Source organism: Alligator mississippiensis, chromosome 14 (genome assembly GCF_030867095.1).
Source record: "Alligator mississippiensis isolate rAllMis1 chromosome 14, rAllMis1, whole genome shotgun sequence".
Lineage (NCBI taxonomy): Eukaryota > Metazoa > Chordata > Crocodylia > Alligatoridae > Alligator > Alligator mississippiensis.
The window spans coordinates 9637679-9663078 of record NC_081837.1 but is presented as its reverse complement, the minus strand read 5'-3'; the positions used below and the strand labels follow the sequence as shown (position 1 = coordinate 9663078).

Here is a 25400-nt window from a genome sequence, read left to right as displayed (position 1 = left end):
AGAGTGCCAGAGGCCTTCTCCAAAAAAACCCAGGCCATATTGTGTATGGAGTTGAATGGCTCTTGGAAGTACTGGAGGAGATTAGTTAGTGCTGGGCAGATATTTCTGGGATCAATAAACCACGCGGATCTTGGTGTGGTGGCTGCATTTAATCTAATGAAATATTAATTCATCTGAGCACTGCGGAGTTAATTTGGTTATGGAAGAGTGAGCCAGATACTCTCCTGACTGCCTTATCAACATTTTTTTTTAACAAATCTATTAAACAAGTTCCAGCTGCAGAAATTTTATTTGGGGTGGTCATGTCCAAGCCAGCAACAACCCTGCTGGACTCGCAGCTGCCAGGGCAAGAGTACAAGAAAGGCAGCAGGGAACCAAAGACCACCTTTTCACGTAAAAACTGGGCAAATCTGTTAGGAAATAACTAAGGCATAGAGAAGCCCAGCCTTTTCCTTTTACAGAAAAGAGCTATCATTTTAATATTAATCTTTTCCGTTCTCAGTATCCATTTGGTATTTTTCTATGCAGAAAAGAAGGCTGTTAATTTTGGCTGTTTATTGTTTTACATAGAGTTGTATGCCTAATATAACAGAGTAGATTAAATCTATTCATTGGCACCACCTTTAATTATTTGCAGAGTGCTCTAAAGTAATTCCCTGGGTTTACTTACTGCTAATAGCTTATTGATTCTATAGCTTGTGCACTGTAATTCATTCATCTTTCCCATTTTATTAATTCAGTCTGAGGAGAAAATAAACCCGTGGAGTCTATGCAGCAGCATCCAATAATGTTTTAAGTAAGTCTAAAGTACTAGTGGGATTCAGCTAAAAAACTCAGTTGACATCATCTCCTTTTAGTAACTGTACATACTGTATCACATGGTGCAGTTAGTGGAAACATGCAGTGTTTAAAGTTTAAAAGACTAAAGCTTAGAGACAGTGTATTGTTGTGTAAATGGGTAAAGCAAGTCAATAAAACTGTCAGGTTGCACTAGGTTTGGCTTGTGCTTTTTATCATCACTCTGGGTGTATACAGTCAAGCTTGGAGGTGGGAGACCCGTGTTCTCTTCCTGACCCTGTGTTAACCTCAGGAAGTCACTTTTCCTCTCTCTGCACCTGTGAATCTTCACTTGTAAAATGAGAATCATAATGCATGCCAACCTAGATGCGGTGTGCAGATATCTTATTATCATCTGTATTATGGTAGTGTCCTACAGCCCCCACCAGGAAAATAGAAGCAATCTCTTTCCTAGTTGCCTATATGTATCACTAACAGGAAGACAACCTTAGTTAGGCTTGTATCCATTTCATATACAGCAAAGCAATTTTGCCTGGGCTTTGTTTGAGCCCCTTTTCTGTATGCACCTAGCTGTTAAATTATGAATTCAAGACCAAAACACAGTTTAGGCTGCTCTAGGGAAAGGTACAGTTTCGTGTACACTGGGAGCTGCACCCTGCCAAATGTAATGGAAGCAGCTTTTCACAGTGCTGCAGGCTAAAATGCAAAATGTAGTTGGCAGGTTTTCTTGGGAAGAGGATGTATGCGAAGGGGCAAAAATTGTCCAGCAGGGAAGGATTACGCTCGGGATCTTTGGGAGAAGATGACGACGACCGCCAAAGCACCCAGCTTTCCCTTTTAGGCACCTAAATGGATTAAGAGAACAGCTTTGAGTGCTCTAAGAAAATAGCCAGGTGCCTGGGTACTTCTTAACACTTGGTCCTGAAATGACTGTAAAATGGATCCATTACTCAATCATAAAACTTTTTAAAAAATCACCAAATGGGAACAAAACAATTTGAGAGAGAGGGTCTGTATTCTATTTCCATTCATTTCTAGGTTGTACGTTTGAACCTCAGTGGTAATTCAAGTTTGTCCACAGCTGATGGCTGTTTGGTAAACTGCATGCCACAAGTCCGCTGTCAGTGGACAGGTACTCATGTCACACACACAAATAACCAACACAGCCAGCACCTAGAAGACTGTTTTGAGAGTCTGACGGAGCTTTCTGTGCTGAATGTAATCCCATGAGAATTTCCTTAAGAGCAGCTAAGGCCTCTGCCCTATAACAGAAGAAGGGGGGAGATCAATACAATTAATGTAATCATTTTATAATCACAGGAGCTTCAAGAACATACCCAGAGATCTGAGTGTATAATGAAATTTAAATATAAAACACAGATTTTGGGGAAAAGGGCACATTTAGGGCCAAAGCCCATAGTAATGTTTAATAGAAGAAGTCAGAAGACAGGGTAGATTGTACCATTTAGACTCACTAAATCACAGATATCTAGCATGAACTTTCATGAGCCCAAAGCTAGAAGCAGTGTCATTGTAATCTACCCGAGTCAGCCCTCACAAGCTAACTGGTCCATGAAAAAGATGTAGTAGTTAAGCAGAAATGGCAGGGATTCATTAATAAGCACCTTCTTCATACTGCTGCCGCTACTACTTTGACTACTATTTGTGAATGCAATGCAATAGAGTTCTAGAGATGGTGGCATTGCTTCAGTCCTCTAAATGCACGAATTCTGTAAGCCACCGTGACAGAAAGCCTCAGACTGCAGAAGTAGCTGCCTGCTGCACATAGCCAGCACAGCTGCTGGCTTTATTTGCTGCTTTTTCCATTATATGGGAAGAACAGTGACATATTTAACTTGGAATAACTTCTGTTAGTGGACTGTGAACAAATGGGGGTGGGGGAGGGTCTGCTGTTCATAGCAGAGATGAAAAAAATCACGCTCTTTGTCTCCTTTTTTTTTTTTTTTGAAACTGAGCCAATTCCAGCTACTAATTCAGACTGTTTAGGTGAGTGGAAATTATTGGCTTGCTTAAGTGACGGTATTTATTATTGGAGAATGGTTTAGCTACAGCAAGCAAGGACTATTATTTTCTGCTGCTAAAAACCTACCAAACAAATCAAATACTGCTTTAACATATATAACATTTCCCTTACAACCTTGATCTTGATGAGGTCTTATCAGCCTTGTGTTGTTTGGGAAGATTACAAGTCTGATTGATACAAATAACTGTGCTGGCCTTCTCTGCTTGGATTTCTGCAAGGTATTTGACTTTGTAGCACACAACGTTCTAGTTAAAAAAAAAAAAAAAAAAAAGACTATACAAAAACCAGTAGAGGCCATGTTACATGGTTTAAAAGATGGTTCTCAAAAGATAAGTACTATTTGAGGGTTGTCTGCCTATGGGTGTGATTATATAAAGTCCCAAAAGGAGCAGTTTTCGATCCAGTCTTTTCTTAAAATGCACATGCACTATCAACAGTGCAATGCAATGTATGTTTTTAGAAGTACAACATTTTGCAAATATTGTACCATTCTGTAAATATTCCTCTCCTCTCAGAGTTGAAGGCTTACCATCACCTCTCCATATTTCATCCTCATGTTTGTGCTCACTGATCCCATTTTTCCACTGGGGAAAGAGTACATATATCCTGTGGAAGGGGCTCCCAGCAACCAATACAGGGGCTCTGTGATGAAAGTAGAGGAGAAAGTATATACAAAAACGGTGTGCCTTTGCCAGGCCCCTAGCTTCTTAGCAGCATAGCTAATGAGAAAGATTTCAAATACACCACTATATGATCAACAATTGTCCAAAAAATAAAAATTAAATACCACCCCCACGAAACACCGCTGTACAGCACATAAATAGTTCACTGCATCATTTTCTTTGACCATTTGCAGTTTGTTTTCTTTCCGCAACATGTAGGTGAATCTGAAGGTTATGATGAAGCCCCAATTTACATGGAAAATTAGGCATTTTTCTTACATGTTTTCAGTGGCATAACTAGGGTGGGGTGACTGGGGCAGTTGCCTCTGGCACTGACTGGGGGGGAGGGAGGGGCAGTGTATGAAAAAACTGACTGCTACCACAGTCATGCAACTGTGTGGTGCAAGGGCACCACAATCTCCTCCCACTTTGTCCTATTGCTGCCAGTAGGAAGCATCGCTTTTCTACTCCTACTTTCACAATCCCTTGAAAATATGACCTTTTTTCTGCTGATCCCGTCCCTCCTGTTAAAGTTCTTCATCCAAGCAAAGGTGCCAGGACTCGGACAAGGTTTCCTCCCTCTATAGCTACAAAATAATGTCCAAGTTTGTCATTTCAGTCTTGAAGCCTTCACTGTGTAAGCAGCAGGAAGCTGCAAGATAGTAAAAAGCCAGGAGAAGGCAGGAAGGCAGGCTGCCCTTGTTCTCATTGAATAGTACCTTGTTCTTCAGGTAGTTCAGTGACTTTAATGGGACTTTTCAAGTAGTAGTGTAAGACACTGCTGGCCTAAATCTGCCCCCAGGGGTTCAACTACAGTCTGAAAGGACCTAGTATTTGTCTGCACATACTTCAGAGACCTGACTTTTGTGGGCTGTACAAGGCACTAGAGAAATCGGCAGACAGCTGATGCACAACTGCTATGTCCCAAATTACTGAAATGAGACCTGACAGCAAAGGGAGTGCCTACAAGCCTTGCTGATCATGTCTGCGCTGCAACTGTCTCACCAGTTTAGGCTCACATACTGGCATGTCATCAGGAATGTCCTCCTCACCTCTCAGATCCAAGCTCTAACCCAGTATGGACTGGGCTCAGTGTAAACCCGGAATAGATCTGCCGGGGGCAATCTCTTTTGTGGGTGCTCAGACGTATCCTTATGATTTCTCCAGGAAAGCACAACACTACTCTCGCTATGCACAGCTTCACTGTCACTTCCTTCTACCTCCATGATATCCACATGTGCCTCGCTTCTAATAATTTCTCATGTATCTCTTTCTCCTAACCAGACACATCTGATCTCCTTTCACACCAGCCTGAATATTGTGATCTGAACCACCCCCGCTCCCTGAATCTGTGTGGCCCCTTTGACATGGCGGTGTTTCTCTCTACTTTCATCTGTCACAAAGCCTTCCCTTAGAAAGGCTAACTCACATGATGATATTGCATTTGGTAAACCCACTGAAAAAGGAGGCAACTTGCCCATGACCCAACAAAGTATGTAACAAGGTGGAACTGGGACTCTCATTTCCACTATGTTGCCATTGGCCTAACAGCAAACAAAAAAGTATCAGTTTCTTACCACCTTGAGGTGTCACTGCTATTATCTCAGCCTCGCTTTCTTTCTGAAAAGCTAGTTTTTCTCTATCCACAGCTTTGGAGTTGCTGATATGCTGCTGAATGACACTGTGTTGCTGTCATCACCAAAGATCTCTCTGAAGCTCAAAAGCAATAGCTTTGAAATGTATTTTTCTTGATGTAGCCTCACATTCCTGGATACTACACAGCCTGCCATGATCAGAAAAGCTTTGCATCTCTTTCTTACACAGGCAGTGCACATTCCCCTACTACAAATGCTCCCAAAAGGGTGATTTAAGGGAATGACGGAAGTGAAATTATATAAGTACCAAGTGCACCTCATTTGGTGCGAGTGCCCTGACTGCATTTACTTACTGTGTTTACTTGAATAGAAGATGACCCTGATTATAAGATGACCCCAATAATTAGATTTTATATATATATGGAAAATATATAAATTTGTTATAAAATGTTCAGGCATAGGAGCTAATTATTGGAGGTGTGCCTTGAATTTGTCCTCCTCCCACTGCTACAACAGGGAAAATAAATGGGGAGGTTAGGTAGCCCTTTTGCTCTCTGCTTCTCCCCAACTTTTTCCCCTGGCAGCCCCTCCCTCTTCTCCTTACTGTCAGACCCTTTTTTCCCTGAACACATAGAAATGAGGAGCAAATCTGAAAACAGTAACTTTGAAATTAGACATGACATATAACATATAACAATTTGCGTATAGTACCCATACACTTAGTTCATTCTGAATTCTGATGCGTGTTCTTTTTTGGTTTTTAACTGCTGCAAGTTTTAGCACAGGTACTCCATAAGTACACTTTTAAGCACCGCTTGAACTTTTGTGTCCTGAGCCAAATCAGTTCCAAATTCTCTCAACTGAGCAGGGATCAATAGTTCAAGTCAGTGATAGCACCACACAAGCAAGTATTCTTCCTCCCAGATTCTTCAACCTAAACTCATAGCAGACATCTTACATCCAGGCCCCAACCTGGAGACCTTGGAGTTCAGTATTTTATTTATTTTTATTTTTTGGAGGTTTCATGCTAAATTAGCCAAATCAGTTCCAAATTCTATCAACCAAGCAGAGCTCACTCATTGCTTTCAGACTCTCCCTCTAGCTTGCTCCGATGGCCTTTTGGCTAGGGGCAAGTGAGGCTAGGGGATATCTGAACTCCAAGGCAGGCCTCACAGGCTTGCACACAGGATGCCTGCCATGGATTTGGGGGGGGGGGGGGGGGGGGGGCGGGTATATGTATATACTTCTACCAACCTGTCTTATGACCACTGTGGTTCACTTGAGAGCCCAAAACACACTTCTAGTTACACCACTCTTATTCCCATTATAAAATCTGCACCACACTTCTGCACCCACATCAGTCCAAGGCCAAGAGGCTCATGATTTGCTGTATAGTTCATTGGGGGGGAGCCCCACCAGAGTCAGTGTTTCAAGCCATGGTGACCCCACAGCTCAGCACTGCTCAGTATGTGTGTGCACTCCAGATACCCCCAACAAAGGAGCCATGTGCTAATTAGCCCTCGCTCAGGATTGGAGCCGGGTGTTGTCACAAGTCCTGGGATTTTCCAAAAATGTATATAAAGATGAGGCAGGGGACAACCTGGCCCAGGGTCACCTCATAGAGGGCAGGGCCACACTAATCATATGCACCAGGCTGGAGAGAGGGGGTGACAGAAGGATTCTGGGTTAACTGTTTGAGGTCCTGTTTGATGATGTTTGCCAGGCATTTAAGGCTGCTAAAGAAACAGAAATCACTGGAAAAGGGAAAGGAAGGTGGAGCTCAGCTATAGGGGTAAAGAGGAAAAGTATGCAACGTAGTGGCTCACTATGACTTAAAAAAAAGAGTTGGTAGTGAGGAGGACTGTACTTGTATAGTAGTACCTATTGTCTTATTCAGATTTCATAGACATTAGGGCTGGAAGGGACCTTGCAGGATCACTGGGTCCAGCCCCCTGCCCAAAGGACAGGCAGTCAGCAGGGGTCAAATGATCCCAGCAAGATAGGCATCTAAGTGTTTCTTAAAGGAATCTGGAGTAGATGCTTGCACCACCTCTGGGGGGAGTCTCTTCCAGGCCCTGGGGACTTGGACAGTAAAGAAGTTTTTCCTTATGTCCAACCTAAAACGGTCTTCCAAGAATTTGTGACCGTTGGACCTAGTCTTCCCATGGGGTACCCTGGTGAACAGATGTTCTCCCAGTTCCTGGTGCACACCCCTTATATACTTATAGGCTGACACCAAGTCACCCCTCAGTCTACACTTTTCCAGGCTGCAGAGTCCCATATCTCTCAGCCTCTCCTCATAAGGCCTGTTCTCTTGTCCTCTAATAATTCATGTGGTTCTCCTCTGGACTTTCTCAAGCTTCTCCACATCCTTTCACATCTAAAACTATTGTATTATTATGAACCATTATGAACAAAAATTATGACATGGAAAATTTAACTGGGTGAACAAGTTGAAACTAACAACTAAACGAATGGCTCCAGACCTCAGAATCACATACAGGGAAGTTCCTAATGCAGCAGAGGAAAATCTCACAATTGAAGATGATTAAAACTACCAGATTCTCAAAGGCTGGATTTGCTCTTCTTTACAGATGTATACAAATTTACTTGCCTCTTCACATTTTGCTTAGTGACACTTTCTGGCTTTGATACTAAAGTATCTATTCCAGTTAGACTGCATGCTGCCGAATAAGTCAGACTTCATCAAACAATCCATTTGTTTCTGCATTTGAATGCAATGAAACTCAGTGGTGTGAGCAACAGGGAAGAGGTGAGGAAGCTTCCCTGACGTTTTGTTAAGGTGAACTGGCAAACACGATAGCTCCACTGGCCGACTTAGTCCATTATTTTCAACAAAAATAAATCTCTTTAAAAATCATGTCTATGATGCTACCTTAAATTATACCCAGCCAGAGCATGCAGGCAGTAGAAGCAGCTGCAGCATAGCTGTGGTCAGCTTGCAGTTCAAATGAAGTAGATAACTTCTGGCTTCAATACCAAAGTAACTCCCTGCAGTGGGTAGGAGGGGATAACCTGGGGCTGTTAGGGCCAGCCATCTCTCATGTACTTCTTGGACCCAGAACTGTGCAAAGTCCTTTCACATGCTGGTAGCACTAAAACCAAAGTGGTTCTTTTCTTGTCCCCTCAAAAACTGTAGGAGGAGCCAGCCAGAGAGACTCCAGAGAGTAAAAGCAGCTGTAGAAAGAGCCAAAGCAGGGACCCTTGGCCTTCAGAGAAATTTTACCAGTTTAGAATGGACTTTCTTTGCCCTTGGCTGGCTCATACCCATTGTCTCTATTTCAGGCCTTATCTATACTTACTTCACGGTGGTAAAAGCATAAAGCAGCCGCTACCATGGCACAAATCCACATGCTTTGGGCAGCTCTGCATGGCTCCGCTGTAGCAGCTGTGCCACCAGAGCACCAGCTGCTAAAGGGACTGCTACAGCTGGCAGAAAGCGCAGGAATGTCTGCATGTGCCTTATTCTGCTTAGCAGGGAGTTGTGGAGGCTGAGTGCACGGTTGCTGTTAAGGATTTGCTGCAGAACTTCAATTTGGCCAATCTGGGATTCGCTCTGCAAGTGGTACACCACTTGGAGCAGCGAGGATGAGCGCTGCATGTGCCACAGATCCCAGAGCAGCCAGAACAGCACGCTGTGTAGCACAAACCTGGAGCAGCTGGACTATATCACATGTCCAGGATCTCTACCACGTGGCACTCCTAGCAGCTGCTCTGGGACAACACAACACATAGCACCTACTTCAGCTGGTTGAGGACCAATGCTGCATGCACACAGCGTGTGTACAGCCTGGCTGCCTGAATATCACCTAGTTGCGTCCAAATGGGCATGGATGTTTGGTTCCCCAGGAACAACTAGCAGCTGTGTACCTTGTTTTGCCGGTAGCTGTCCCCAAGTAATGCCTGTGCCATATACATGGTGGCACACAGAAAGTTACCCCTCAGTAAGTTACTCTGGCCTTACCTGAGGTCCTCCCGGGGCTGCAGCAGTGGCGATCCTGCCATGCAGAGCGTGTCTGGCAGTAGAGTGTGGCTCTGGCCAGCCAGGCTCCAGCTTTGGGTAATGCATGCTGCCACCACGTGCGCAGCTCTGCTTTTTCTTCTCCATGGCTTTTTTGGCCCCTGGATATCCAGGGGTCAAAATAACTCCTCTGTGCTGCTTCCTTGTACTACAGAGAACAACAGAACATGCAGTATGTGGCACTGCAGATGTGTCTGCGGTACCATGTACTGCATGGCCGTGCTTGTCTGGACACGGTCCCTGTGTCCCAGAGCACCCAGGGTGGGCACCACGTGATGCATTTCCCAGCTGGGACAAGTGCAGTGTACAGTGTGAGTCCCAGGCCTGTGCTTGAGACTGGTCCAGGTCAATTCAGACCAACAGCATGCACCACTGAGGCCAGATCTAGCCCAGAGCCCACATGTTTGACACCCCTGGTCTACATGATAAGTAGTTACTGCCTGAAGAATTTACTACCCTGTTGGAACAGTGCCTAAGACAATGCTCCTTTCTTGGTTGGTCTGTGGGCATTACCCTAGTAAGAGAGTTATTACATAGCACATTCCAGCCATAATAAATTAAAGAATTATATACTGCCATTGTGTGTGGCTTTGCCTGAATGCTACTCGAGGCAGTGCATTGGATCAAATAAGGGAGAAAGAATTTTAGTGAATGTGACTTGCTACTTTGGGAAATTATCTTTACAAGATTAAAAATCTTTAATTTGGGGTTAAAAATAAATGTGCTTAATTTGATTAGTGCACCATCTAGTGGCCTAAAAAGTGTCTGATGTGGAAATTAACTGGATACTATTCTCTCCTACAGTACTGTTATTAGAACATTATGTCCTAATGCTGCTTCTTTTAACAGACACACACACACATACACACGCACGCGCATGCGTGCGCACACACTTATTTGCACATATTACATAAAATTCTGCTCTCGGTTACACTCATGCAATCTGACTGAGGAATTACATGAGTATAACCCAGGGCGCATTTGGCCCAATTATTGTTGTCCTAAAATTAACTTAAATGTAAAATGAAAATGAAAGAGATTGAAATTTGAGTTGGTAAGTGAGGTACGGAAATGTTACAAATTTCACCAGATCATTAAGTGAACGTGGCCACTGGGCATAGATAGGGAAGGAGAGATGGTTATTACTGCTGTTCAGTACCTCTATCCTGTGATCACGGTCTAAGCACAAACAATTAGCTTTGCTGAGGAAGATTCAGACGTTTTACATCTCTGATTAAAGCATGAGGCTATAGAATGTGGAAGCATTGGCTAATACTTAGAAAGGAAAAAAACAAATGGTTTTGCTGCAGTACCTTCAATGTAACCAAATTTTGCTAGCAGTAGAAATCCCTCCAAGAGCTCCTAATTTTCTCCTTGCATCCATTTAGAGATGGTGCTGAAGGGAAGATTGTGTCTTTCCACCCACTAACAAAAAGAATGAATGAAATTGCACAGATGAACTCCTGTTTCATTCTGAAATTTGCTCCTCTCAAACTAAGATGATTCATTTTTCTTTTATTAACATAGGCTGAAACTAAGTCTCAAACATTAATGTACGCTGAGTAATTTTTTCTTTTTTGCTGAACAAGTAGAGTGACTAAAATTGATTTAATTGCAATAGCAGTGAAACTAGGCAACAAACTGAACCAGAGTTGCACATTTGGTATTTAAAGTGGGATTTGTTTTGAATTAATAGCTGGGATTTATTAATTACTGTAATTAATGCTTTTGCAACAGAGTACATTAATATGTAGATACATCTGATTGCTTTACAGTAACATTAATCAAGAGACTCTGAGTATCTAAATACCTTTTACACAAAAGCCTCATCACTTACTGTGGCTCACACAGGCAAAACAAGTAGATTATTTAAAATGCAGTCACTTTTCCATCTTACCAGCTTTGCTTATCTACTCATAACTTGTTCCCTTGCTTCTGGTTCCCATCCGCACCTTCTTCCTTGTTACTTGCCATGCCTGGAAGGAAGGACCTCTGCAGTGTTATGCTGCATCCATTTAAATCCATGCTTAAAAAACAGACTCTTGTTTAACAATCTGCCTTGACTGTAAGGAAGTGGGCATGGCAGGACACTGTTGGTGCCTGCCACTTAAAGGGTCGAGCCAAGCAGCCAGCAGGTACTTAATTGCGGGCACCCATTTTAGATCCATGGCTGCCTATATAAACAGGGCAGTTTGCTGCTGGCAGGGCAGGGAGTAACATTACCTGGCTGCAAGGCTGCTTGGAACATCCTGGAGGTAAGGGAAGGAACTGTAGGGGATCGTTTGGAGGCTCCTGGTCCTGGGCATGACCTAAAACTGCACTCTGCTGGGAGTGGGTGGCCTGGTGGGGCTCTCAGTGGTGCAGGAGCCCCCAGGAAATGCCAGGCCAGTTATCACCCCGATGAAAGGCAAGTAGGGGTGTCTTAACCCCAACCTTAACCTTTGGGTAGGCCATATTATATAAGAGCAGGGTAGGCCAGGTAAGCTTCTGGAGGTGTCTGAGCCTGCTGGGAGAGTGACCCTGCAGGGCCAGGCATGCTTCCAGGAGCACCTGATCTCTAAGTGCAGGCAGGAGGCGAAAACCCGAGGCACTCAACTGGTCCATGCAGGGGCCAGGACCTGAGGGTCAAAAGGACCAGGGGCCCACCGCGAGGGATGGCCATAAAAAGCACAGAAGCTCGTGGTCCTGACTGGCCTGAGACGGGGCCAGGGCTTATGGAAGCCGAAGGTCCCCATGATTGGGGGCCACAGCTAATGGGCAAAGGGGACGGTGAGCCAACTGCCTGAGATGCTATCTGCGAGGCTTGGGCCGTGGTGTAGGGGTGGAACAGCGCTGCGGACAGCCCCCCCCAAAATCGGGGTGTAAAATGGGCACCCTCCCACTTTATTTAACAACCTAATTATATTCCATCAAGGCTTGGCGGGGGAGTCACCCAGCTAGCCAGATTACTAGTGCTGTGCTGCCCAACCTTACAGCAGCACGGGCCAGTAAGTGATACAGGATTAGTCTGCACACTGGCTGGAAACGATGCGCTGGGTTCTCTGGCATGCAGGGCCACATTACTTGGCCTTTGGAGCTCCCCAAATCCAGAGGTTTGGCAGCAGGAGAGTGAGTTAATGCCAACAGCACTCCCCCACTTCCAAATTTCCAGACCTTTGATGAATCCCACAGGGTGGATGACGTGGCTCTGAGGGGCAGATCTAGCCCACAGGCCAGGGGATCAGCATCCCTGTACTAGTGGACATGCTGCTTACTCCTTTATGTAGTCACAACAGTCAAGATTGCAGATGCTACCAAGCACAGTGCTTGCTGTGTATACATGCAACATGTATTGCAATGTGTCACCAAAAAAGAGCTGCCTCCAAGATGGAAAGCAACAAACAGCAAGGGGAGAAAAAGACATTGTGAGCAAAGCTCTAATCTTTGAAACTGCCATTGATTTATTAATGGTCTTCTAGACCATGTCTTCTGATGCTAAATCACAACCACTCTGGACTACTTAAGACATGAGAAAAACCAATTTTCCAAGAGACCCCCCCCTAAAATTCACTAAGACACAGCAAGCCATGTACTAGCATAAATATTTCATAATTATAAATAATGAGATACAGATATGTCCTTTGAGGATCTGTGGTTGATAGTAGTAAATTGCTTCTAATTTATTCAGCTAAAGCAACTTACATTTACCAATGATGAAGGGTCCATAAAAGGTTTAACTTGTCACTAAGCTGGTGCAAGAGGACTATGAATGAGCTGCTTGTAGAAAAGTATTTTCAGAATGACATTAATGTAAGTTTTATGGAAGATAACCAAAATGAACATACGCTTGTTTATATCCCTCCCAACTAAACAGTTGGTCCAATAAAAGCTAACGTCCACAACAATCCTTGCCTTGCCTTTTTCCTGGACCATCACAGCTACCAACATCACTCCAACACTACCACAATCACAAAATAACAAACCTTTGAGCTATAGCTTCTAGAGAAAACTTCTTTGCAATTCTAATGTATGTAAGTACAGACTGGAATGTTGGATTTAAGTCGTCTTATCACATGAGCTTAATCTAGAAATGCCCAAATACTCTTAGGAAACATAGAAGTATTTGAAGAAGGAATCAGCAGAAAACGCAGACAACCCTGTGCCTACAAGAGGAGGTAACTTGTTCTTTTGTTACACAAGATGACACTTGTTAAGTACATCTTCTGGCTAATAATTCTATACAAATCATGGTATTCCATTTCTCTATCTTAAATTCGAAGACCCTGATCCTGAAACATGACCCACCTGAACAGCCTAGTGTGCTCATGCAAATCCCACTGTAAGCAACTTACTTTATATCCAATCCTGCAAACAGACTGACTTAAAATGTGCTTCACTTTGTTTTGTTTTTAAATATTGGGCATGAGTAACCATCAGTAGTTATTTATGATACTTTCCATATTCAGGTTCCAGCTATGATTAGTGCTGATGGCAAGAGAGAGCCTTTAGATTTTCATATTAAAATTTCAAATGGTTACAGAGCATGAGTTAATGCTGAAATGCATCGCATTTAGAAATATAGGCTACTGATTCTGTGACAAATGCAATGTCACATCATAATTCTGAGTCTGCTTTTAATGCCGTAATCGCAAAGGATATGAAATCCAGATGTTATACTTGACCAATACAATTACTAGCTTATTTCCATGTAGGAGTCCTTCTGAAATAGCTTGTTGAAGTACCAACTGTGGCAATTCTGAGAGCGGTTCCCTTCAAAGATAAAACCATGATTTATGCTTCAGTATCACCATCTGAAGATTTCAAAGAACTTTGGTGGTGTTTTAAGTATTAGCATTCTTAACAGTCAAGTGTTGTATTACTACTGATATTTCAAAGATGGGGGAGGAACTAAGGTATGAACAAGTTATTCAACCTCTTCTGCAACAAATCTTTGGTAAACAGGGGTGGGGACACAAAGAATTTCTTGGCCGATACTGATGGCAGTTTACTAACCAGCCACATAGGCCGATACCGATCTGATAGCTGATTTACAGGAATGCAGCCTGGCAGCATGGAGAGTAGGCTCAGTCCAGTAAGGCTGTGGGGAGTGAGGGGAGTGTGGGGGGCAGATTGAGGCCCCCACAGTAAGAGAGGGAGTGGGGCAGGGGCAAGCATTACCTAGCCAGGGCAGTGAATGCAACCCTAGGAGTGGGATGGAGCCACAGGCTTTTTGTCGGGGGGTGTTGCTGTTGAGAGCAGGGAGCAGCTCCCCACACACCCAGGGGAGGCATGGGGGACACATCCCCAAGAATTTATGCACAGGGTGAGGGCAGACTGCTCACTGAGGGCTTGGGGCCTCGAGCTGTGCCAACCTTCTCCCTGCAGGGGGGTAGTGTGGCTACAGGGAACTTTGGGGTGGCTATAGCCCACCCTGTAGCCACCCCTCCTAGTGCTGCCTGTCCCAGCCTAGCTCCTGCCCCACAGGGAAGAGGCTGGTGCAGCCCCTGGCCCTGAGTCTGCAGTCTGCCCTCGCCCCATGCTTTAATCCATGCCCCCCATGCTTCCCCTGGGGGCGTACGCTCCCAGCAGGTAGCCACCCCCTGGAGAAGCTACCCATGGCTCCATCCCACTCCCGGGGTCACATTCATCGCCCTGGCTAAGTACCACCTGCCCTGCCCCACTCCCTCTTTCCCTCCCAGTAGGGACTTCGATCTACCCGCCCCCCATGCCCCTTCCCTCCCTCATACCCCTTCTCCCCCATAGGCTGCTCTCCAAGCTGCCGGGCTGCATTCCTGGCTGCATGCATGCACACAGCATTTATTGGTGACATTATCAGCTACACTAGCCACAAAAAGCTAATTGCTGATAATGTTCATTTTCCTTTGATCAGTGCTGATCTGATATGCCATGGATGTGTCAGTGCACCTCTAGTGGTAAACTGGGAATTGAATCGCAACCTCCTGATGCTTAGCTGTCAGACCTACCTTTCAAGGAAGCGCTCATTGGCAAAACTTTGCTATTTCATGCATTTTTTGCCAATACAGAAGTCTACATTGGTGCTTTTGAAAGTTTGACTTTATGGAGAAAAAAAAAAAAAGAAAAAGCTAAGTCTAGTCATCTTTGTACTTCAGGGAGATGTACCAATATAAATAGGTCGGATACAAACACTGAAATTAAGGGATCAGACTGAATGCAAAATAGAAGATTCCGTGTTCAGGTTCCAGCTGTCTCTTGCTAATGGCAGGAGATATAACTTAGATTTTCATGCTAAAATTTTAAATGGTTATGCAGCATAAATTACTGCTAAAATATATTGTTTATTTAGAGAGATGTTATAAGTAACAAGTAGACAGACTACAGTCAGATGATACAGTCAGGTGTTTTGTTGGAGGTGTATGTGCATGTATGGGGAGATGTTGGGAGGGGGGGGAGCAGCAGTCCTCTATCTGTAATCATTCTCTTATGGACAGCACCTCTGTTTTCAGCTTGTGTGTATTATCGTGACACAGCATTTAATACCACTCCAAAGCAACATCAAAGGCCATATTTTCAAACAAAAGTACATCAAGTGTACCCACATTTGTGCACCTAGATGCTTGTATTTTTGCATATAGGGGTTTGGGGTTTTCTTTTTGTTTTTTTTGACAGGTAGAACCAGCTACATTTATGGGGTCTTTTTTTTTTCTTTTTCAAATTCACTCCGCCGAACTGCTTTCAAATGTCTAAAAATGGCTCCCATTTCCTACTATAGGCATATCAAACTGCACAATTACAGAGTTAAAAGGTTAGGACTATGTAAAAGCTGCTCTTTGGCTTGCGTGAAGTGATTTTTGTCAATCACAATCCAGTTCCTATCAAACAAAAATGTGTATCACCAAATCCAATCCACAAATTCAATCTCACAACTGTCAGTAAGAGGAGTTGAAGGGTTGAAGATTTTACTCTCTCATTGCTGAAATGATCAACTCCAGATAAGGTCTGGAACTTCTTGTCATTATGTACAGTGTATGTTCCATGCATACATCACTTTATTCAAGTATCAAATTCTTATAAATGAATTTTATGACATTCCCCACTCGCATATTACTAAGACCTGGCATGTAGCCATTCTTGGTTTCAGCATCTCATGTTTGATCGTTATTTCCTTGCTGCCTTAATCCTTTCATATGTTTTAAAATTTATCCATAGGCTTTTGTGGGGGCACTGCCAACTGCTCTCAAGCTCTTGCAACTCCAAAGTAATTATAACTTTAATTCAATACCTTTCTAGTACTTATTTCCTGTCAATGCTTCAACCATATGCACTCTAAATGCAATGAAAAGATTTTATTTTCCCCAAGGAAGCACTGTAAGTTACGTATTTCATGTTTACAAAGCAGCTTTTGTTCAATGAGAGGCACTCTTTTAATATGGATGAACCTCTACTACAAATCCACTTAAGCAAAGTGGTACTTTGAGAATCCTGGCTGAGAACCTTTGTTTGCACCACTGCATATAAAACAAGGGATACTGAATGAATTGAAACCCATTAATAGCCATCTATAATGGTACCACTGGGGTGCAACTTGAACCAAATCCTAACTGGCAAAAAGGCTCCTACATATAGACAATATGTAAGTCTAAATCAACATCTTCCATTTGACTTAGTGGAAGCACTTCCAAACTCTCAAATCTCAGTAAGCTCAATATACTAGAAAAGCTCACAGTAATAAAACCTAACTGAAATACAGGAAACCCTCACTATGCGCAGGTTTGGCCTTCACCGTTTCAAATTTTCATGAATGCCAAACCCACCTCTTAAGTACACTTATAGGAGTTCCTTGGGAGCTCCATGCTTGTCACCACCAGAGCAGCCGTGCCCCACCCCCAGCCGCCAGGGGCACTGAGTTCATTAACACAGATGGTGTTCATGAACACAGTGCTTTATTCATGGAATTCACCATTCATGGGGGATATGAGAATGTATCCCCCACGAATGGCGAGGGTCACCTGTACTGGCAGCATAAGCTGCAGTAAATCTATCCAGTTTAAATTAAACAAGAAATGGAAGTGTAAGCAAGCTTGAAAGTCAGGCAATGTTTTCTCAATTGTTTCTGTCTATACACACCTGCTTAAAGTGTTACTACTAATAGCATTTATTGTTTTTTTGATGAGATTCTTTTGAAGTCCAATGCTATAGCCTGATTCATCTTTTTAAAAGTGCTCTCACTAACTTTCCATCCATGCATCATCTGAGAAAAGTTTATTGGGATAATATACATTTAAGATTTACAAGCTACTAAAATTAGGCAAAAAATGTATTTAGGGTACTTGAATTCAATTTCAAAAGACAGCTGAGCAAAATGTGGTTCTATTGAAGAAGGTAATTAAAAAACAAACAAAAAGTAGCATTTTAGTCCATGCTTCATACTGCTCAAGTCTGCATTCAAAGAATCTAATTAGCACTAAACTTACTGCATGCTCATTGAACAAGTTGAAAGCTTATTGTGTTATATGGTACATTTTATGATGCACTTTAAAAACGTTTTAAATAACTTGAGTATTGCCAAGCAGTTCTGTAATTGCAAGAATCTGTATCCATTTCATTGTTTATTGTAGGATGCAAAATTGTTTTTCAAAAATAACCCACCTTTCAAAATATTTGTACACATGGATTCCTATGTGTATGAAACTAATCCACGTTTTATAAATCACAGTTCATCCTACAGTCTTGTTGGCTTATTACTGTATTTAGAAAACTAGATTCCAATAGAGATTTTGGTGCATGCAGGTGACTAGTTCCACTGGCCCTTTTTTTTTTTCCCTAAACCAGCAGGCATTTATTTACTTTGCTAAGGTACAGTGAAGAATAGTTTTACTTGCATTTTTGAATGACTGTTTAAAATAAATTGACGTGTGCTATTTTAGGGACACCAAAAATGTATTGTTAAAACAGGTAAATATTAATCGCATTAATGTCAGTATGTAATATACACTAGAAAATAATTATTCAAGTAAAAATCCTGTTTAAATAGAAAGTAGTATCATATGCACAGAAATAAAGGGCTTTTCCATCAGTATACAAATACTGGTTAGTTCATATAAATTAGAACCTACCTCTAAGCTAGCACTGTAGTTTCAGTTAGCCTGCATATTCTATTTCCTTCTGACTGACAGTCATTGAAATCAAGCCTGCAGATCCACTTTCCTTGCTAAACCCACAAAACAAAAAATGGAAGTGATCAGACACATCCCTCTATTGCAAAGCACTTTACTAGACTACATAGTTTCGAAGGAAAAGGGGTTTTTCTTGGTTTGCATTTCTTTTCCCTTCCCACCTTTGCAGTCTATTGGTACTCCTATATTAAAGAACACCCCTAAACATAACCCCAGTTCACTTTCAAGCACTGTCATTGCACAGCCCAGGAGCACCACTACTTCTGCTATCTAGTAACTTTATTCCAACTGTGCAGTTTGTCCAAAATATCGCTGCAGAGAACCCTTACCTGAGAGAAAGGGCCAACATATACAGTGCACTTTTTTCAGAAATGCTCCTTATACGTGTTACTTTGCCTAGATTATAATAGATCTTTATTTTTTGTGTTTCTAGTTGAAATTTACATATTCAAGAGGAAGTATTTTCCTGCAAACAAAGCATCCTCACTTTTCTGTTGGTGGGTAGGGTTGGGTGGAAGTCAGCAGTACTTGAGAGGTAAATACAACCAAACTCTCTCATAGTGACACCATGTGGGCAAACTGTTCAGTAATTTTTAAGTGGTATTAAGCATGTTCCCTGAGACTTTAGAAATATAGACCTAAGTTTCTTAGCTTGGAAGTTAGGTGTGCCTTTTCATAGAATGGTAGGGATAGAAGAAGGGAGCTTGGGAAGTTGTCTAGTTCAACTCAATACAGGATCATTCCCAAATAAAACCATCCCAACCAAGTAAGCATCTAGCCTGCTCTTAAGACTTCCAAGAATGATCTCTGTCCATAGACTGTTCCAATGTTTACCCACACTTTGTGAGAGTTTCCTTGCAGCAGTTTAAAGGCCATTGCTCCTTCTCCTGTCCCCCTTCAGCACTGGGAATATTCTACTGTTTCCTGATAACAACCCTTCAGGAATTTTAAGACAGCCTTTTCTTACATTTATGTGTTTCAATTGCAATGAACAGCTACTGGTTTCCCTTTATTTCCCCCTTAGTGTGGGTCATCCAGGGCAAGGGATGGCTCTCATTTGCAGAATGCTCCCACCAACACGAACTTTTACTAAAAATAAAGAATAGTAATAAGATGGAGTAGAGCTTCAATTATGTTCCTTTCTGATTAAAAATAAATTTTATTCTGTTTCAATAGCTTGGCATTTCTCTCCGAGCCAAGACCAGTGGCCTGATGTAGCTATCTATCATTCAGTCTAGCAGCAGGAACCAAATCTTGCAGAAACCAATGTTTTGGTTAGATTGCTTTATATACATCAATATTTTTAATATAAAAAGGAACACTTTTATTATAATACAAGTTTAAGTATGCAAATAAGGCCAAGAGTAGAGCACAATGAGAATTTTAATAGGTAAGTATTTGTGAAGCCAAAATAGTATGCTTCAGGCTGATACAATGCATTTTAATGCTTTTTACAAAAAGGTATTTTAGAGTGATCAGAAACATTCAGAAGTACTTATTGTCAAACAAACAAACAAAAAAACCAAGATCAATCCACAGGCTCACTTGGATTGATACTCGGGGAATTCTTCTGTCTCGGATGAAGAGGCTTGCACTGAACACCTAAAACACAATAGGATAAAATGAGTTACAGTGCAATGCAAGTTTTTCATTATTTAGTACTGCACAAGATATCGTCAGAAAACCTTTGCTCACCACTACTCAATCTGCCGGTAATTCCAGCAATTTTTGGTAAGTTTCATCATTTGATATCTTGTTCATAAGTTGCATCTCTCTCTCTCTCTTACCCCTCCCCCCGAACAGAAGATATATTAAATTATATGCTATATTATTATGCTATAAATATACTACAGTATTCACTTATTTCTCTGTATAAGCTCTAAGGTGCAGCCAACACAGGTCCCATGTGCATTGAGTACTTCTAAAGTTTGCATCTTTTTAAGTCAATAAAAACAACTCTGCCACTGCTTAGAAAAAGGCAACATCATCTTTAGTATATATATTTACAAGTTTTGTTGCCAACCCCCTACAGAAACAACCCCCCCAAACAAAAACCAAACATTCTGATCTAGTTTAGTCTTTGAAGTTGTACTTCAAGATAAACAAACAAACAAACAAACAAACATCACACACAGGATTTCCACAATTTTAGCACTCACCTCTGAGGATTTCCACTGCCAGAGAGCTGCTCTCTCTTGGAGGTATCACCTCAAATCCATTGGAAAAAGCTGTAAAAAAACCAAAAAACAGACAAAATCAGAAGACTGGCTACAGAAAGCTGCTGAATGTGTCTAGGTTCACTACTGGTTCTAGGAATTCATGATCATTAGAACACATGCAATTAACCAGAGAAAGAGAACTGACTTATGTCCTAATAACCACATGCAATGTAATGGAATCATCTTAACTTTGAAGCTTCCTAAATGCCATTTAATTTACAGAACCAAGTCTGCACCTTGCTTACAAAGTTTTGGTGATCCATAATCCACAGACATGTTCTCAATTCAGTATAGCAAATGTGGTCTAAAGTATGTGGCTCAATGAGGTAGGCGGACCTTACCTTCAGGAGCTCCGTCTCATGAGCTGGTTATCCATGCTGTGTAGAAGTCTTACTCCTCTGATATACTCAAGTGCCCAGGCTAAAATAAACAGAAGTGACAGAGCACGTGTGTTACAAGAAGTGAATGCTTCAAGACATAAGTAACATGAACACGCAGGGAGAAGACTCAATTTCCAGACAAAGCTACCAGTCCTCTCTAGGATGCTTTAGCCAAATTAAAACAGCTCCCAGTGCCATTGTCGCTTTACTGTAACAAAGGCAACCAAGGTCTGCATACAACATGCAAGCCTCCACACCACGTGCGTTCAACGTACAAATAGCTGTAGTTCAGACAAGTGAGAAGCTTATCGTCAGTTATCGCATCTGACGGCACTTCCTATTTACAGGTATCATCATTTCAACAGCAGATAACTTCCTACATTTCAGTCATTTGAACGCACAGGTCATCAACTGCAAAAAACCCCAGTACTTCCCTATTTTCCATACCTAAAAAAACCCCCATAAATGGGACTGGCCCTCTTTAACCAACCCAGAAACTGTCTTGCATTGTATTGCTTAATAAAATAAAAACGTAAAAAGCCTACCTTGCAGCTCAAGTCACCATTCTGCCCTAAAAAAAGAGTGAAAAGAAACATTCATTAGTTTGCTCGCACTCTTGTGGGGCAGTAAGACGGGCAGAAGACATTTCTAAAGGCAGATTCAGGAAAAAAACCTCTCACCACCACCAATCTGCCAGTAATTCCAGCTAATTTAGGTTTTGTTCCATCATTACCCAGCCCAGAGCCAGACGAACCATCGCCCCTTTTCAGGACACGTGTTTGCTGCCGATTCCCGCGCTCCTCCCCCTCCCGGAGCCCGCGCTGCTCACCGGAGACGCAGCCGGGCCGCGCATGCGCACACCCGTTGCGGCCTGCACGCCGGGCGCTGCTCCGGCAGCAGTTGGGCTCCGCTCCGCTCCGCTCGGCGGCGGCCATCGACCTGCAAGGCAGCGGCACAGCAGCGAGGTCCTCGCTACCCGCCCCAGCTAGGTAGGATCCGCCTGGCCGCCCATGCAAGCTCTGATGAATATCGCACACTCCACACGCCGCCGACGGAAAAGAAGGAGCGGGTCTTGGTCGGTGGCTTTTAAAGGCTTGGAAGGTACCACCCTGACGGGGGGGAGGAGCGACTCACTGCGCTGGCGCGGTAGGACGCGACGTCTAACTGATGGTGTGGGGAATGGACTCTTCCGCTCGCCACGAGGGAGCTCGCTTGGGGTCCGCTTTGCGGCGGAGCGTCTACACGTGCGCTGCACTGCCAAGTGGACTCGTTAGCTCCTCAGTAAAGCCTGGCAGTACTATTAGGTCGAAGTAAATGAATTAATTCTGCAGTAGGGGCACACAAAGACTATCCCATGGTAGAGTCCTTGTGTGCACTTGCACATGCCTAGATGGGGGCTGGGGCTTGAGGGTGCCTGCTGCAGCACCCTGGTGCCCCAGCCACCGGCACTCACTTTGGGTCTTTGTCAGCGGGTGCTTGCAGATGTCAAAAAAAGCCCTGTGTTTTGCTTTAAACTCTGCACCGAGCCCCGTGCATGCCCAGAAAAGGCAGCGCGTGACCTCAACCTGGCTCTGCAGCATCTGTAGAGATTGGGTGCTTCCTTTCATAGGGCTTTTTTGGCCCTTTTAGCTAAGAGCAGGCTGAATCAACTTTAGCTAAAAGCATTAAAAAGCCCTGCTGAAGTGCCCGATCTTTACAGACCGAGCAGAGCCCAGTGGAAGGAAGGCACTGCTGCTGGTGAAGCACGTTTTTGGGTGTTTTTTTTTTACCAGCTGCCAAAACTGCCATGGCTTAATGGGTGCTGAGCACCTGCTAATTATTTTTGGTGGGTGCTTGAGCCCTGGAGCACCCATGCAATCAACTAGCCAGCCCCTCCGCATGTTGAGCCAGGGCAGAGCAACTCCACGCTGCCAGACTGACCCCCCTGACTCAATGTCCTACCATCTCAAGCGCATGTCTAAATGCTGCACCCAGGAGCAATTAGCTCCAGCACAAACAGTGCCAGAGTTTATTCAGGTGTATTAGTTGCATGTGTAGATGCATCTGCGGTTGAACAAAACAGGCAGTGGGCCTAGGAGCTGTTGAGCATTTTATGCCCTTCACTGGCATGCAGGTAACCACTGTTTAAGACGAGCAGCAGGGAAAAGAATGGGACCTGTGCTGTGTTGGGCAATACAGCAAATTATATTTGTATTTATTATGCACAGAAGTGGGGTATGCTCCATCTGCCTCTCTGAAAAACACCTGAAAGGATAACTTTGGGTGATCAAGGCTTCCAGTGGAGGTGAAAGGTTTTCCCTTTTCCTATCCAGGGAATGCCAATCTATTCTTGAATCACAAATAGCTCTGAAAGGGGCCTTATGAAGTCCTGTAGCCCAGCCCTCTGCTTAAGGGGAAGTAAAAGTGTCGTGCGATACCTTAAGGCCAGTTTAAGTTTAGATCACAAGACCATACTGTAAAGCAAGGGAGGCCAACATACATGAAGAGTGCCACAGTTACCAGAGAGAAGACAGGGAGGAGAAAGAAGAGCAGCAGATCAGGGAAGGGAAGGGAAGATTGGACTGGCGCTCCGAAAGATGCAGAGGCAATTTGTGGCATGCCTGCCAGAAAAGTTGGGCCTCACTCATTTTCCATCCCCACTGCAATCCCAAACGAAGCATGGTAACTGCATCCCTTTTTCTTTTTTAAACGTACCTGCTTGCTAGGGTCCTGAATATATAGGAGCCAGCCCTTTCTAAATACCCCCACCTGTGAACATCAGTAAATTAGGAGAGCAGCATAATTTTAAGTAGCTTTTGTTTGGAACACTTCCTGCTTATATAAATAGGAAAATACTTGCACTTTTATTTGTCTTGTCCTTGCATTACAATAACACATATCTTTGCTTTCCTTTTATTTTTGATCTTGGTTTTAAAGCCCAAAGGCCTCAGTTCTTGCAAATGGTTTTGGGCGGGGAGACTGCTGTGTAAGGCACAGGTTGTTGTGCCACAAACTCAAACATTACATATCTATTGCTTTTGTTCAGTCGAATGCAGTCACCTATACCACTCACTAAAAGTTATAATCTTTGAAAAACAGCATTTGTAGGGGCAGGGTGGTCCTACAAGAATTCAAACACTCCTTCCCTTTCCTTAGTGCAACTTCTGTAAACAAAAGCATCAAATTGGTTTCCAAATCTGACAGACTTTCAACCACCTGCATTCATTTTAATAGAATACACAAGTCACATTACACTTACTAACAAACTATTTCTCTCACATCAAATCACTATAAGATGTCCTTTTAGGTCTTTTTGGTCCTTTATTGTAGGGAAGCTACATTTTTTTTTCCTTTTTGCCTTTTGTGTCAGAGCTAGGACTGTCTAGCCTAAACGACTAAATAGAACTTTAAAAGGCTAGTGAATGGCCAACACTGCAGGAACCAAGAGAGTGAAAAAGCTGAACAAACAGAGAGGGAATTTTAGCAATGCTGCTTAAAACATGACCTTTGGTTAACTATTTAATATCACTGATGAATTAACATTGAGGAAAGGATATCTTTTAGACCCAAGACGTTTAGTTAAACTGCAAGGATTAAAAATATACACTGCATCACAAGCAAAAGGAGTCCCAGCAAAATCAGGGAAAACCACAGACAACACACCTCACTACCCCCCACCCAACCAAACACCCTTCCAACCCTCTTTACTTACCATAAAGAAGCAAAGATGGGCACACATCTATTTTCAAAAGTCTAATTTTTAACAGTACACTTTGATTTCACTTGCAATTAGGGCCGTGAAGGTCTTTGATAAGAGATTTAAGCAATAAATAGAAACCAGAGATGCCTCAATAGAGGGCCTAGACGTGAGCCATCTTTGCTTTGGTATAATGTACATCAGTTTTGAAGACCAGTGTAAATTAATTGGGAGCCAAAATAACTAGCAATACCAAGGCAGATGCATAGAGGAGGAGCTGTTACAGTGCTTTACCGGTAGGTGGTGCGAACAGCAAATAGTTGTTTGCTCAAGGCAAAAATGCTCTCTCAGGGAAGCTGCAATATGCAATGCTAACCCCCTATATCAAGGCTATTTTACTTGGGGGGGGTTCTAGGGTAATTCTGCACAGGACTTGAGCAAGCTGCACTGTTGCAGGGCTGTGCATTGTGTGCCATCCTTTTTCACAGTGCCATAAAGGTATCCCGTACCTGGGCCAGCAAGGACACAGCAGCATGATGATAATGGCTCCGGTTCCTCTAAGAGAGAGGGGTCATTGTCTGTGTTGGCTTCAAGTCTGGCAGAAGGCAGGGCAGGGTGGCACCTTGAAGACTAACTGGCTTAGAGAATAATAAGGCTTTTATAGACGAGAGAGGCTTTGCTTATGCCAGAAGATGCCCACGTTTAACTACTAATGCTGACTGAACTCTTCCGCTTCTAAACAGTTGCTGTATTGGTATTTTCCTTTTCCAACTGTTTTGAATTCCTTCTTCACCAGCCCTCTGTATGAATGATGTTCCAGAGAAGCTCACTGGCCAGGGACCTCATAAAC

General features: G+C 43.1%; 1 long non-coding RNA gene and 3 other non-coding genes across 4 annotated transcripts; all 4 read right to left on the bottom strand.

Annotated features, from left to right (window-relative positions):
* Positions 1-19640: 19640 nt before the first annotated feature.
* LOC106737776 (uncharacterized) lies at positions 19641-21939 on the bottom strand. The gene is made up of 5 exons (XR_001373504.3): positions 21704-21939; positions 21420-21445; positions 20836-20914; positions 20435-20503; positions 19641-19877 (listed from the first exon to the last, which is right to left on the bottom strand). It is a non-coding gene; the product is annotated as an uncharacterized LOC106737776 (long non-coding RNA).
* Positions 19950-20022, bottom strand: LOC132245281 (small nucleolar RNA SNORD65). Its single transcript, XR_009457105.1, has one exon. It is a non-coding gene; the product is annotated as a small nucleolar RNA SNORD65 (small nucleolar RNA).
* Positions 21161-21235, bottom strand: LOC132245272 (small nucleolar RNA SNORD49). The gene has a single exon (XR_009457096.1). It is a non-coding gene; the product is annotated as a small nucleolar RNA SNORD49 (small nucleolar RNA).
* On the bottom strand, positions 21533-21606 carry LOC132245282 (small nucleolar RNA SNORD65). The gene has a single exon (XR_009457106.1). It is a non-coding gene; the product is annotated as a small nucleolar RNA SNORD65 (small nucleolar RNA).
* Positions 21940-25400: the final 3461 nt, after the last annotated feature.